General features: G+C 38.3%; 2 non-coding genes across 2 annotated transcripts; one reads left to right on the top strand and one right to left on the bottom strand.

The window, feature by feature from the left end:
* Window positions 1-6,390: 6,390 nt before the first annotated feature.
* LOC112767793 (small nucleolar RNA R71) lies at window positions 6,391-6,498 on the top strand. The gene has a single exon (XR_003185234.1). It is a non-coding gene; the product is annotated as a small nucleolar RNA R71 (small nucleolar RNA).
* A 7,362-nt stretch (window positions 6,499-13,860) lies between these two features.
* LOC112767878 (small nucleolar RNA R71) lies at window positions 13,861-13,969 on the bottom strand. The gene has a single exon (XR_003185318.1). It is a non-coding gene; the product is annotated as a small nucleolar RNA R71 (small nucleolar RNA).
* Between the last annotated feature and the right edge of the window lie 486 nt (window positions 13,970-14,455).

Here is a 14,455-nt window from a genome sequence, read left to right as displayed (position 1 = left end):
ATGCTCCCTCGTGGAGCCAGCCTCTCTGATGGAGCTCTGTAGCTCAAGTTATTCTTGTTGGAAGTATACCCCTTCAGGCTGTGGGGAGCAACATTTCCCAAGGTATTCCTTAGCCAACGTTTGACCTCACGTTTGAGGCAAACGTTGGCGCAAACGTTGAGCTCCTGGGTGGCTGTGCTGATGAAGCTTCCTTGATTTGGTCATAGGCCACGCTTTTAAAAGCGTGGCCTAAGGCTCCAAAGTGTGCTCCAACTTCAAAGTGTGCCTAAAATTCTTCTTTTCTTCTTTTTAGCTTATTTTGTGCTCTTTTTGCTTCTTTTTCTTCTTAATTCCTACAAAGTTTATCAAATCAAAAGATCAAAGAAATATACCATTTAAGCACCAAAGAATGCAATATTTAAGCACTAATCCTAAATTTCTTGTATGAAAAAGCATAGAAAAACATGACATGGTGACATGTCATCACCCGTCTTCTCAGTGAAAATGGCCCTGATGCTCTGTCACAACATCGGCTAATCAGCTGTCGGTTCTCGATCATGTTGGAATAGGATCCATTGATCCTTTTGCGTCTGTCACACGCCCCACAATCACGAGTTTGAAGCTCGTCACAGTCATCCCTTCCCAGATCCTACTCGAAATACCACAGACAAGGTTTAGACTTTCTGGATCTCAGGAATGGCCGCCAATAATTCTAGCCTATACCACGAAGGTTCCAATCTTAGATTAGAAACCCAAGAGATACGCATTCAAGCCATTGCTAGTAGAACAGAGGTGGTTGTCAGGCACATGTTCATAGGTGAGAATGATGATGAGTGTCACGGATCATCACATTCATCAAGTTGAATAACGAATGAATATCTTGGAGAAGAAATAGACTTGAGTTGAATAGAAAAACAATAGTACTTGTATTAATTTATGAAGAACAGCAGAGCTCCACACCTTAATCTATGGTGTGTAGAAACTCCACCGTTAAAAATACATAAGAACAAGGTTCAGGCATGGCCGTGAGGCCAGCCCCAAATGTGAAAAGGTCTATGAAAGTATGAGTAAAGATCGATAGTATGAAAATACAATAGCAAAAGGTCCTATTTATAGAGAACTAGTAGCCTAGGGTTTACAGAAATCAGTAATTAATGCAGAAATCTTCTTCCGGGCCCACTTGGTGTGTGCTTGGGCTGAGCATTAAAGCTTCCATGTGTAGAGACTTTTCTTGGAGTTAAACGCCAGCTTTTGTGCCAGTTTGGGCGTTTAACTCCAACTTTTGTGCCAGTTTTGGAGTTAAATGCCAGAATTCTTGAGCTGACTTGGAACGCCTTTTGGGCCATCAAATCTTGGGCAAAGTATGAATTATTATATATTGCTGGAAAGCCCAGGATGTCTACTTTCCAACCCAATTGAGAGCGTGCCAATTGGGCTTGTGTAGCTCCAGAAAATCCACTTTGAGTGCAGGGAGGTCAGAATCCAACAGCATCTGCAGTCCTTTTTCAGCATCTGAATCAGATTTTTGCTCAGGTCCCTCAATTTCAGCCAGAAAATACCTAAAATCACAGAAAAACACACAAATTTATAGTAAAGTCCAGAAATATGATTTTTAAATAAAAACTAATAAAAATATAATAAAAACTAATTAAAATATACTAAAAACATACTAAAAACAATGCCAAAAAGCGTATAAATTATCCGCTCATCACAACACCAAACTTAAATTGTTGCTTGTCCCCAAGCAACTGAAAATTAAATAGGATAAAAAGAAGAGAATATAAAATGAATTCCAAAAACATCTATGAAGATCAGTATTAATTAGATGAGCGGGGCTTTTAGCTTTTTGCTTCTGAACAATTTTGGCATCTCGCTTTATCCTTTGAAGTTCAGAATGATTGGCATCTATAGGAACTCAGAATCCAGATAGTGTTATTGATTCTCCTAGTTAAGTATGTTGATTCTTGAACACAGCTACTTTATGAGTCTTAGCCGTGACCCTAAACATTTTGTTTTCCAGTATTACCACCGGATACATAAATGCCACAGACACATAACTGGGTGAACCTTTTCAGATTGTGACTCAGCTTTGCTAGAGTCCCCAATTAGAGGTGTCCAGAGCTCTTAAGCACACTCTTTTTGCTTTGGACCTCGACTTTAACTGCTCAGTCTCAAGTTTTCACTTGACACCTTCACGCCACAAGCACATGGTTAGGGACAGCTTGGTTTAGCCGCTTAGGCTATGATTTTATTCCTCTGGGCCCTCCTATCCACTGATGCTCAAAGCCTTGGATCCTTTTTATCACCCTTGCCTTTTGGTTTAAAGGGGTATTGGCTTTTTCTGCTTGCTTTTTTTTTTTGCAAGCTTTTCACTGCTTTTTCTTGCTTCAAGAATCAATTGTATGATTTTTCAGATCACCAGATAACATTTCTCCTTTTCCTTTCATTCTTTCAAGAGCCAACAATTTTAACATTCATAAACAATCAAATTCAAAAATATGCACTGTTCAAGCATTCATTCAGAAAGACAATAGTATTTCCGCCACATCAAAATAATTAAACTGTTTTAAAATTTGAAATTCATGCACTTCTTTTTCTTTTTCAATTAAAAATATTTTTCATTTAAGAAAGGTGATGGATTCATTTTCATAGCTTTAAGGCATAGACACTAATGATCATGTAATAAAGACACAAACATAAATAAACATAAAGCATAATTTTCGAAAAACAGGAAAATAAAGAACAAGGAAGTTAAAGAACGGGTCCACCTTAGTGATGGCGGCTTGTTCTTCCTCTTGAAGATCTTATGGAGTGCTTGAGCTCCTCAATGTCTCTTCCTTGCCTTTGTTGCTCCTCTCTCATGGTTCTTTGATCTTCTCTAATTTCATGGAGGATGATGGAATGCTCTTGGTGCTCCACCCTTAGTTGTCCCATGTTGGAACTTAATTCTCCTAGGGAGGTGTTGATTTGCTCCCAATAGTTTTGTGGAGGAAGATGCATCCCTTGAGGCATCTCAGGGATTTCATGATGAGGAATTTCCTCATGCTATTGATGAGCTTCTCTTGTTTTCTCCATCCTTTTCTTAGTGATGGGTTTGTCCTCATCAATGAGAATGTCTCCCTCTATGTCAATTCCAACCGAATTGCAAAGGTGACAAATGAGATGAGGGAAGGCTAACCTTGCCACAGTGGAGGACTTGTCCGCCACCTTGTAGAGTTCTTGGGATATAACCTCATGAACTTCCACTTCCTCTCCAATCATGATGCTATGTATCATGATGGCCCGGTCTATAGTAGCTTCGAATCGGTTGCTAGTGGGAATGATTGAGCGTTGGATGAACTCCAACCATCCCCTAGCCACGGGCTTGAGGTCATGCCTTCTTAGTTGAACCGGCTTCCCTCTTGAATCTCTCTTCCATTGAGCGCCCTCTTCACATATGTCCATGAGGACTTGGTCCAACCTTTGATCAAAGTTGACCCTTCTAGTGTAGGGGTGTGCATCTCCTTGCATCATGGGCAAGTTGAATGCCAACCTTGCATTTTCCGGATTAAAATCCAAGTATTTCCCATGGACCATTGTAAGCCAATTCTTGGGGTCCGGGTTCACACTTTGATCATGGTTCTTGGTGATCCATGCATTGGCATAGAACTCTTGAACCATTAAGATTCCGACTTGTTAAATGGGGTTGGTGAGAACTTCCCAACCTCTTCTTTAGATCTCATGTCGGATCTCCGGATACTCATTCTTTTTGAGTTTGAAAGGGACCTCGGGGATCACTTTCTTCTTGGCCACAACTTCATAGAAGTGGTCTTGATGCACCCTTGAGAGGAATCTCTCCATCTCCCATGACTCGGAGGTAGAAGCTTTTGCCTTCCCTTTCCTCTTTCTAGAGGTTTCTCTGGCCTTTGGTGCCATAAATGGTTATGGAAAAATAAAAAGCTTTAGCTTTTACCACAGCAAACTTAGAAGGTTGCTCGTCCTCGAGCAAAAGAATAAAGAAGAGAGTAGAAGAAGAAGAAATAGAGGATATGGAGGGGGCTTTGTGTTTCGGCCATTATGGGTGGGTTTGGATGGAAAAGTGATTTGAATTTGAATGGTGAGGTAGGTGGGGTTTTATGAAGGATGGATGTGACTGGTGAAGAGAATGGTGGGATTTGATGGGTGAGGGGTTTTTGGGGAAGAGGTATTGAGGTGATTGGTGAATGGGTGAAGAAAAGAGAGAGAGGTGGGGTAGGTGGGGATCCTGTGGGGTCCACAGATCCTGAGGTGTCAAGGATTTCTCATCCCTGCACCATGTGGCATGCAAAACGCCCCTTGCTGCCAATCCTGGCGTTAAACACCAGGCTGCTGCACATTTCTGGTGTTTAACGCCAGCTTCTTGCCCATTCCTGGCGTTAAACGCCAGTCTGGTGCCCTTTTCTGGCGTTAAATGCCCAGAATGGTGCCAGACTGGGCGTTTAACGGCCATTCTACTACCTTTACTGGCGTTTAAACGCCAGTAACTATCTCCTCCAGGGTGTTCTATTTTTCATTCTGTTTTTCCTTTGTTTTTGCTTTTTCAATTGTTTTTGTGACTTCACACGATCATCAACCTACAGAAAACATAAAATAACAATAGAAAATAGAAATTTAACATAGATAAGTAAAGATTGGGTTGCCTCCCAACAAGCGCTTCTTTAATGTCAATAGCTTGACAGTGGCTCTCATGGAGCCTCACAGATGTTCAGAGCAATGTTGGAACCTCCCAACACCAAACTTAGAGTTTGAATGTGGGGGTTCAACACCAAACTTAAAGTTTGGTTGTGGTCTCCCAACACCAAACTTAGAGTTTGACTGTAGGGGCTCTGTTTGACTCTGTATTGAGAGAAGCTCTTCATGCTTCCTCTCCATGGTGACAGAGGGATATCCTTGAGCTTTAAACACAAGGGAGTCTTCATTCACTTGAATGATCAATTCTCCTTTGTCAACATCAATCACAGCTTTTGCTGTGGCTAGGAAGGGTCTGCCAAGGATGATGGATTCATCCATACACTTCCCAGTCTCTAGGATTATGAAATCAGCAGGGATGTAATGGTCTTCAACCTTTACCAAGACATCCTCTACAAGTCTATAAGCCTGTTTCTTTGAATTGTCTGCCATCTCCAGTGAGATTCTTGCAGCTTGTACCTCAATGATCCCTAGCTTCTCCATTACAGAGAGAGGCATAAGGTTTATACTTGATCACAGGTCACACAGAGCCTTCTCAAAGGTCATAGTGCCTATGGTACAAGGGATTGAGAATTTTCCAGGATCTTGTCTCTTCAGAGGTAATTTCTGCCTACTCAAGTCATCCAGTTCTTTGATGAGCAATGGAGGTTCATTCTCCCAAGTCTCATTACCAAACAACCTGGCATTTAGCTTCATGATTGCTCCAAGGTACTTAGCAACTTGCTCTTCAGTAACATCTTCATCCTCTTCAGAGGAAGAATATTCATCAGAGCTCATGAATGGCAGAAGTAAATTTAATGGAATCTCTATGGTCTTAGTCTGAGCCTCAGATTCCCATGGTTTCTCATTAGGAAATTCCATGGAGGTCAGTGGACGTCCATTGAAGTCTTCCTCAGTGGAGATCACTGCCTCTTCCTCCTCTCCAGGTTCGGCCATATGAGACGTGTTTATGGCCTTGCACTCTCTCTTTGGATTCTCTTCTGTATTGCTTGGGAGAGTACTAGGAGGGAGTTCAGTAATTTTCTTACTCAGCTGACCCACTTGTGCCTCCAAATTTCTAATGAAGGACCTTGTTTCAGTTATGAAACTTTGAGTGGTTTTAATTAGATCAGAGACATTGGTTGCTAAGTCAGAGGGGCTCTGCTTAGAATTCTCTGTCTGTTGTTGAGAAGATGATAGAAAAGGCTTGCCATTGCTAAACCTGTTTCTTCCACCATTGTTGTTGTTGAAACCTTGTTGAGGTCTCTGTTGATCCTTCCATGAGAGATTTGGGTGATTTCTCCATGAAGGATTATAGGTGTTTCCATAGGGTTCTCCCATGTAATTCACCTCTTCCATTGTTGGGTTCTCAGGATCATAAGCTTCTTCTTCAGAGGAAGCTTCCTTAGTACTGCATGTTGCTGCTTGCATTCCAGACAGACTCTGAGAAATCATATTGACTTGTTGAGTCAATATTTTATTCTGAGCCAATATGGGATTCAGAATATCAATCTCAAGAACTCCTTTCTTCTGATTTGTCCCATTATTCACAGGGTTCCTTTTAGAAGTGTACATGAATTGGTTATTTGCAACCATTTTAATGAGTTCCTGAGCTTCTGCAGGCGTCTTCTTCAGATGAAGAGATCCTCCAGCAGAGCTATCCCATGACATCTTGGATAGTTCAGACAGACCATCATAGAAAATTCCTATGATGCTCCATTCAGAAAGCATGTCAGAAGGACACCTTTTGATCAATTGCTTGTATCTTTCCCATGCTTCATAGAGGGATTCTCCTTTCTTCTGTCTGAAGGTTTGGACTTTCACTCTAAGCTTGCTCAATTTTTGAGGTGGAAAGAACTTTGCCAAGAAGGCATTGACTAGCTTTTCCCAAGAGTTCAGGCTTTCTTTAGGTTGTGAATCCAACCATGTCCTAGCTCTGTCTCTTACAGTAAAAGGAAAAAGCATAAGTCTGTAGACTTCAAGGTCAACTCTATTGGTCTTGACAGTGGCACAGATTTGCAAGAATTCAACTAAGAACTGATGAGGATCTTCCAATGGAAGTCCATGAAACTTGCAATTCTATTACATTAAAGAAACTAATTGAGGCTTAAGCTCAAAGTTGTTTGCTCCAATGGCAGGGATTGAGATGCTTCTCCCATAGAAGTTGGGAGTAGGTGCAGTAAAGTCACCAAGCACCTTCCTTGCATTGTTGGCATTGTTGTTTTTGGCTGCCATGGTTTCTTCTTCCTTGAAGAGCTCTGTTAGGCCCTCTAAAGAGAGATGTTCTTTAGCTTCTCTTAGCTTTCTCTTCAAGGTCCTTTCAGGTTCAGGATCAGCTTGAACAAGTATGCCTTTATCTTTGCTCCTACTCATATAAAAGAGAAGAGAACAAGAAAGTAGGGAATCCTCTATGTCACAGTATAGAGATTCCTTGAGGTGTCAGAGGAAAAGAAGAATAGAAGGAGGAGGTAGATGGAAGAGAATTCGAACATATAAAGAAGGAGGGAGTTCGAATTGTACCTTGAGGAGGAGTGTTTGTCCTTTAAATAGAAGGATGTGAGAAGAGGGGAAAAATTTTCAAAAATAAATTAAAAGATTTTGAAATAATTAAAAGAAATTTGAAAATTTGATTGAGATTTTCGAAAATTTAGATTGGGAAAGAAATAAAGTGATTTTTGAAAAAGATTTTGAAATTAGAAATTAAAAAGATATGATTGAAAATTAATTTTGAAAAAGATGTGATTGAAAAGATATGATTGAAAAGATATGATTGAAAATCAATTTAGAAAAAGAAAGTTTTTTAAAATTAAAGTTGATTACTTGACTAACAAGAAATTAAAAGATATGATTCTAAAATTTAAAGTTTGATCCTTTCTTAATAGGCAAGTAACAACTTGAAAATTTTGAAGTAAATCTTGAATTGAAGCAAGGATTTTTGAAAATAGTGAAAATAAATATAAAATGGAAAGAAATTGATTTTGAAAGAGATATGATTGAAAAGATATGATTTCAAAAAGATTTGATTTTGAAAAATTATGAAAACTTGAAAAAAATGTGAATTAAAAACAAAATCTTCCCTCTAGTGTCATCCTGGCGTTAAACGCCCAGAATGGTTCCCATTCTGGCGTTTAACGCCCAAATCTCTACCTTTTTGGGTGTTAAACCCCCAGCCAGGTACCCTGGCTGGCGTTTAAACGCCAGTTTTCCTTTTTTCACTCGGCGTTTTGAATGCCCAGCTTTTTCTGTTTGATTCCTCTGCTGAATGTTCTGAATCTTCAATTTACTGTATTATTGACTTGAAAAGACATAGTTTTAAAAAATATTTTTGAATTTTTGATGATGGGAATCAATAAAAATGCAACTAAGATCAAATAAACAATGCATGTAAGACACCAAACTTAAAATTTTGTATACTAAGGACTATAACAATGCAAAAATGCATGTAAGAAACAACAAAATATACAAAACAAGAGAATTTGAAGATCAGAGCAATGAAATCATCAAGAACAACTTGAAGATCAATGAAGAACATATTGCATATTTTCGAAAAATGCAAGAAGAATAAAGACATGCAATTGACTCCAAACTTAAAAATTGATACTAGACTCAAACAAGAAACATAAAAATATTTTTGATTTTATGGTTTTATAAATTTTTTTGTGATTTTTGAAAATTATATAGAAAAGAAAATAAAGAGAATCAAAACTTTTAATAAGAATTCCAGGAATCATGCAATGTTAGTTTAAAGCTTCAGTCTAAAAAGATTAGACATGTTTGGCCAAGCTTCAGCAGGACATTACATTCAATAGCTAAATTGATGAGAATCAATCAGCTTTTGTGATGGTGGGAACATCACCTTGAAACTCTAGAATTCATTCTTAAAAATTCTGAAGAAAAAAATACCTAATCTAAGCAACAAGATGAACCGTCAGTTGTCCAAACTCGAACAATCCCCGGCAACGGTGCCAAAAACTTGGTGCACGAAATTATGATCATCAACAATGGTGCCAAAGACTTGGAGCTCTCAAACGTGAATCACACTTTGTCACAATTCCGCACAACTAACCAGCAAGTGCACTGGGTCGTCCAAGTAATACCTTACGTGAGTAAGGGTCGATCCCACGGAGATTGTCGGCTTGAAGCAAGCTATGGTCATCTTGTAAATCTCAGTCAGGCAGATTCAAATGGTTATGGAGTTTAAGGTGATGAAAATAAACATAAAATAAAGATAGAGATACTAATGTAATTCATTGGTGGATTTCAGATAAGCGTATGAAGATGCTTTGTTCCCCTTGAACCTCTGCTTTCCTATTGCCTTTTTCCAATCATTCATACTCCTTTCCATGCCAAGCTTTATGTTGGGCATCACCATTGTCAATGGCTACATCCCGTCCTCTCAGTGAAAATGGCCCTGATGCTCTGTCACAATATCGGCTAATCAGCTGTCGGTTCTTGATCATGTCGGAATAGGATCCATTGATCCTTTTGCGTCTGTCACACGCCCCACAATCGCGAGTTTGAAGCTCGTCACAGTCATCCCTTCCCAGATCCTACTCGGAACACCATAGACAAGGTTTAGACTTTCTGGATCTCAGGAATGGCCGCCAATAATTCTAGCCTATACCACGAAGGTTCCATTCTTAGATTAGAAACCCAAGAGATACGCATTCAAGCCATTGCTAGTAGAACAGAGGTGGTTGTCAGGCACATGTTCATAGGTGAGAATGATGATGAGTGTCACGGATCGTCACATTCATCAAGTTGAAGAACGAATGAATATCTTGGAGAAGAAATAGACTTGAGTTGAATAGAAAAACAATAGTACTTGTATTAATTTATGAAGAACAGCAGAGCTCCACACCTTAATCTATGGTGTGTAAAAACTCCACCGTTAAAAATACATAAGAACAAGGTTCAGGCATGGCCGTGAGGCCATCCCCAAACGTGAAAAGGTCTATGAAAGTATGAGTAAAGATCGATAGTATGAAAATACAATAGCAAAAGGTCCTATTTATAGAGAACTAGTAGCCTAGGGTTTACAAAAATCAGTAATTAATGCAGAAATCTTCTTCCGGGCCCACTTGGTGTGTGCTTGGGCTGAGCATTGAAGCTTCCATGTGTAGAGACTTTTCTTGGAGTTAAACGCCAGCTTTTGTGCCAGTTTGGGCGTTTAACTCCAGCTTTTGTGCTAGTTTTGGAGTTAAACGCCAGAATTCTTGAGCTGACTTGGAATGCCTGTTTGGGCCATCAAAGCTTGGGCAAAGTTTGGGCTATTATATATTTCTGGAAAGCCCAGGATGTCTACTTTCCAACGCAATTGAGAGCGCGCCAATTGGGCTTCTGTAGCTCCAGAAAATCCACTTTGAGTGCAGGGAGGTCAGAATCCAACAGCATCTGCAGTCCTTTTTCAGCCTCTGAATTAGATTTTTGCTCAAGTCCCTCAATTTCAGCCAGAAAATACCTGAAATCATAGAAAAATACACAAAATCATAGTAAAGTCCAGAAATATGATTTTTAAATAAAAACTAATAAAAATATAATAAAAACTAATTAAAATATACTGAAAACATATTAAAAACAATGCTAAAAAGCGTATAAATTATCCGCTCATCAGCGCCGTTACCAAGGAATGAAAAATCACGATTTTGTGCACCAGTGGCTCAATATCTGGAAGGTTCTTATTGAGGGTCTCATATGGGGGGCTTTGGTTGTAGTTCCTCCTTGACTCCTTGAACATGTTGCACCATTTCTACTTCTTCTTTGTCTTTCAAGCATGGACTTAGAAGCTTTGGATATGGCTCATTGAGTGCCTCCTTCAAGTTTGGATCTCTGACATTAACCTTCATGCATTCCTCTTCTTGAGTGGGATCATGCAAGCTCTTGAAGACATGAAACACTAGGTGCTCATCATGTACTCTTAGCATCAATTCTCCTTTTTAAACATCTATTAATGCTCTGCCCGTAGCTAAGAAGGCCCTCCCCAGAATGATGGGAGTGTTGAAATCCTCCTCCATGTCTAGGATGACAAAGTCAGTTGGAAGAAAAAATTTCCCCACTCTTACTAGAACATTCTCCACAACCCCAACTGCTTGCTTAATGAATTTATTGGCCATTTGAAGAGCTATTTGTGTAGGTTTCAATTCATGAATTTGGAGCTTCTTCATTAAAGATAGGGGCATGAGATTTATGCTTGCACCAAGGTCACAAAATACTTTCTCAATTGTCGTTTTACCTATGGTACAGGGGATATGAAAGGTCCCTCGATCCTTCCTCTTTCTTGGCAAATCCCTTTGGACTATGGCGCTACACTCCCTGGTCATCACAATAATTTGTCCTTCCTTCAAGGATATTTTCTTTGTCAACACTTCCTTCATAAACTTAGCATATAGTGGCATCTGTTCAAGGAATTCTATGAAAAGAATGTTGATGCAGAGTGTCTTAAATATCTCCAAAAATCGGAGTATTACTTCTCCTGGTTCTCTTTCTTAAACCTTTGAGGATATGGAAGTTTGGGGACTGATGAGCGGATATTTTATGCACTTTTTGGCATCATTTTCATATAGTTTTTAGCATGTTTTGTTTAAGTTTTATTATATTTTCATAGGTTTTAGTGTTAAATTCACATTTTTTAGATTCTACTTTGCGTTTGTGTGTTTTTATGCAATTTCAGGTATTTTCTGGCTAAAATTGAGGAGCTGGAGTAAAAGTCTGATTCAGAGACAAAGAAAGCACTACAGATGCTGTCCGGATCTAACCTCCTTGCACTTGAAAGAACTTTTCTAAAGATACAGAGGTCCAACTGGAGCGTTCTCAACGGCCATGAAAACCTGACTTTTATATCTTTCCAAAAATGTATAATAGTTGATACTTTGCTTCAGATTTGAAGGCCCAAAACTGGCGTCCAACACCAGCCTCTTGCCTCATTCCAGGCATCGAGCGCCCAAAGGAGGAGACCAGCATCCAAACGCCCAAAAAGGACTCCCTACCCAGCGTTCAATGCCTTAGAGGCCTCCTAGCATGTGGATCTCATCAAAGCTCATCCCAAACACTCACCAAGTGGGCCCCGGAAGTGGATTTTAGCATTAGAAAGTCTGTTTTACCCTTCTTATGTAATCCTTAGTCATTAGTTTAGTATTTAAGGGATATTTTACATAATCTCTATAGACTTTCAGCCATATTTTCGTTTATCATTGTATTTTCTATCAGTATGAGTGTCTAAATCTCCTAGGTTGAGGTGGGGAGCCCTGCTGAGTTTTATGGATTAATAAAAGTACTACTGTTCTTTCTCAACTCGTGTTTGATTCTCTATTCTAAGATGTATGTTCATTCTTCATCAATATGAATGCGTTGAACTGGCATAAGGTTATCACATTCTACTTGGGTTTGGAGTGGGTCTTTCATCGGACAATGATGAACCACCTGCTTGATTATACATCTCTTAGACGGCTAATCCACGACTTCGTTGGGGACTTCTCGAGACACCAGTTCAGCCGAAGTATGGGGAGATTAGGGTTTCTGTGGTAGCATTCTCTGATCTGGAGGATCCGACCTTGTCTGTAGCATTTTGAGTAGGATCACCAAAGAGAATAGACTGCAGGAGCTTCACCCTCAATCAGAATGGATCCGCACTAACCCTGGGGTTCATATCTAGAAGATTATTGGCAACTGCTCAAACCAACGTCAATCAGATAAAGCCTGCCATAGAAGAAATCATTCACACTTGAAGAAGATACAAATACCAGAGTTAATCCAGTAGGACAAAGCATCTCCAAGCCTTAACCACCTTCTTATCATAATATACACGACTTCTGAGTTCTAATTACCCTTTTTCTTTATTTTATTTTATGCAATCACAAACATACCAACATCTTCTTATAATCAAACCTTGTAATTCCATCTTCCAAATCCAACAACTCTTCTATCCACCTGACTAAGACCTGCAAGATAACCATAACTTGCTTCAAACCACAGTCCTTGTGGGATCGATCCTGACTCATTCAGGTATTACTGGACGACCCAGTGCACTTGCTGGTTCAGTTGTACGAAGCGTGGAGATTCGCACACCAAGTTTTTGGCGCCGTTGTCGGGGATTATTCGAGTTTGGACAACTGACGGATTATCTTGTTTCCTAGATCAGGTATTGTCTTTAATTTTGTTAGAGTCTTTTATTTTATTTTATTTTATTTTGAAAAATCAAAAACCTTTTTCAAAAAAAATTTCTTTTCTTTGTTTAATCTTTGTTTTTGGTTTGAGTCTTTTGTTTTTGTTTTTGTTGAAATTTTTGAATTTTTTGAGTCTTTCTTTCTAAAAATTTTCAAAAATAGTTTCTTTTATTTAAATCTTGTGTTAATCTTTAAGTTTGGTGTCTTCTTATGTCTTTTTCTTTGAAATTTTTGAAAATTTTGTATTTGATTTTCAAAAATTTTAAGTTTGGTGTCTTTTGCATGTTCTTGTGTTCTTTGAATTTTTTTAGTTTTGTTATTGGTATTCTTCTTGATCTTCAAAATGTTCTTGTTTTTCTTTTTATTTTGATCTTAAAATTTTTATGTTTGGTGTCTCTTTGTGTTTTTCTTGTTAATTTTTGCACACTAGGTCCCTTTAGATCTAAAAATTTTAAGTTTGGTGTCTTTTTGTTGTTTTTCTTTTTCTTCATTAAATTCAAAAATAAAAAAATATCTTTTATATCTTTATTTTAATTAAATTTTTGGAATTTTCAATAAAAATTTAGATTTTAATTTTAAATTTTTATCTTATCTTATCTTAGTTTTCAAATTTCAAAATCATATCTTATCTTTTTATCTTTCTTTATAATTCAAAAGATTTACTTTATTTCAAATTTTAAAATTCAATTTTGAAATTCAAAATTTAGATTTCAAATTTCAAATTTCAAAATAAAACATTTTTAAAAATTAAATCTTTTTCAAATCTTTATCTTATCTTGTTGACTTTTTCAAAATTCAAATTTCAATTTCAAAACTCAAAATTTAAAATTTAATTTTTAAATTTCAAATTTTGAATTCAAATCTTTTCTAATCCACATTAATTCCTGAAATCTACAAACTTATGCTCTTTGCTTTTTCTGTAAGAGACAGAGCTAAGATATGGTTGGATTCTCAACCAAAAGAGATCCTAGACTCTTGGAAAAAACTGGTTAATGCTTTCTTGGCTAAATTCTTTGCCCCTCAAAGGATGAGCAAAATTAGAGTGGAAGTTCAAACCTTCAGACAAAGAGAAGGTGAATCCCTCTATGAAGCTTGGGAAAGATACAAGGAATTGATCAGGAGGTGTCCTCCTGACATGCTCTCAGAATTGTCTATCATAGGAATTTTCTATGATGGGCTGTCTGTGATGTCCGAAATATCATTGGACAACTCTGCAGGTGGATCACTCTATTTGAAAAAAATGCCTACAGAAGCAAGAGAACTCATTGAGATGGTTGCAAACAACCAATTCATGTATACCTCTGAGAGAAATCCTGTAAACAATGGAATCTCTCAGAAGAAAGGAGTTCTTGAAGTTGATAATCTGAAAGCTATATTGGCTCAGAATAAGATCTTGACCCAGCAGGTCAATATGATCTCTCAGCATATGACAGGAATGCAAGCTGCAGCTGGCAGCACTCAGGAAGCTTCTTCTGAAGTAGAAGCTTATGATCCTGATCAATCCACCCTGGAGGACTTGAATTATATAGGAGAATCCTATGGAAACACCTACAACCCTTCATGGAGGATTCATCCTAACCTTTCATGGAAGGATCAACAGAAGCCTCAACAAGGCTTCAATAATAATC

The sequence above is a fragment of the Arachis hypogaea genome, chromosome 17 (genome assembly GCF_003086295.3).
Source record: "Arachis hypogaea cultivar Tifrunner chromosome 17, arahy.Tifrunner.gnm2.J5K5, whole genome shotgun sequence".
Lineage (NCBI taxonomy): Eukaryota > Viridiplantae > Streptophyta > Magnoliopsida > Fabales > Fabaceae > Arachis > Arachis hypogaea.
Note: the sequence above shows the minus strand (reverse complement) of the source record. Positions and strands in the feature narration are given on the sequence as shown.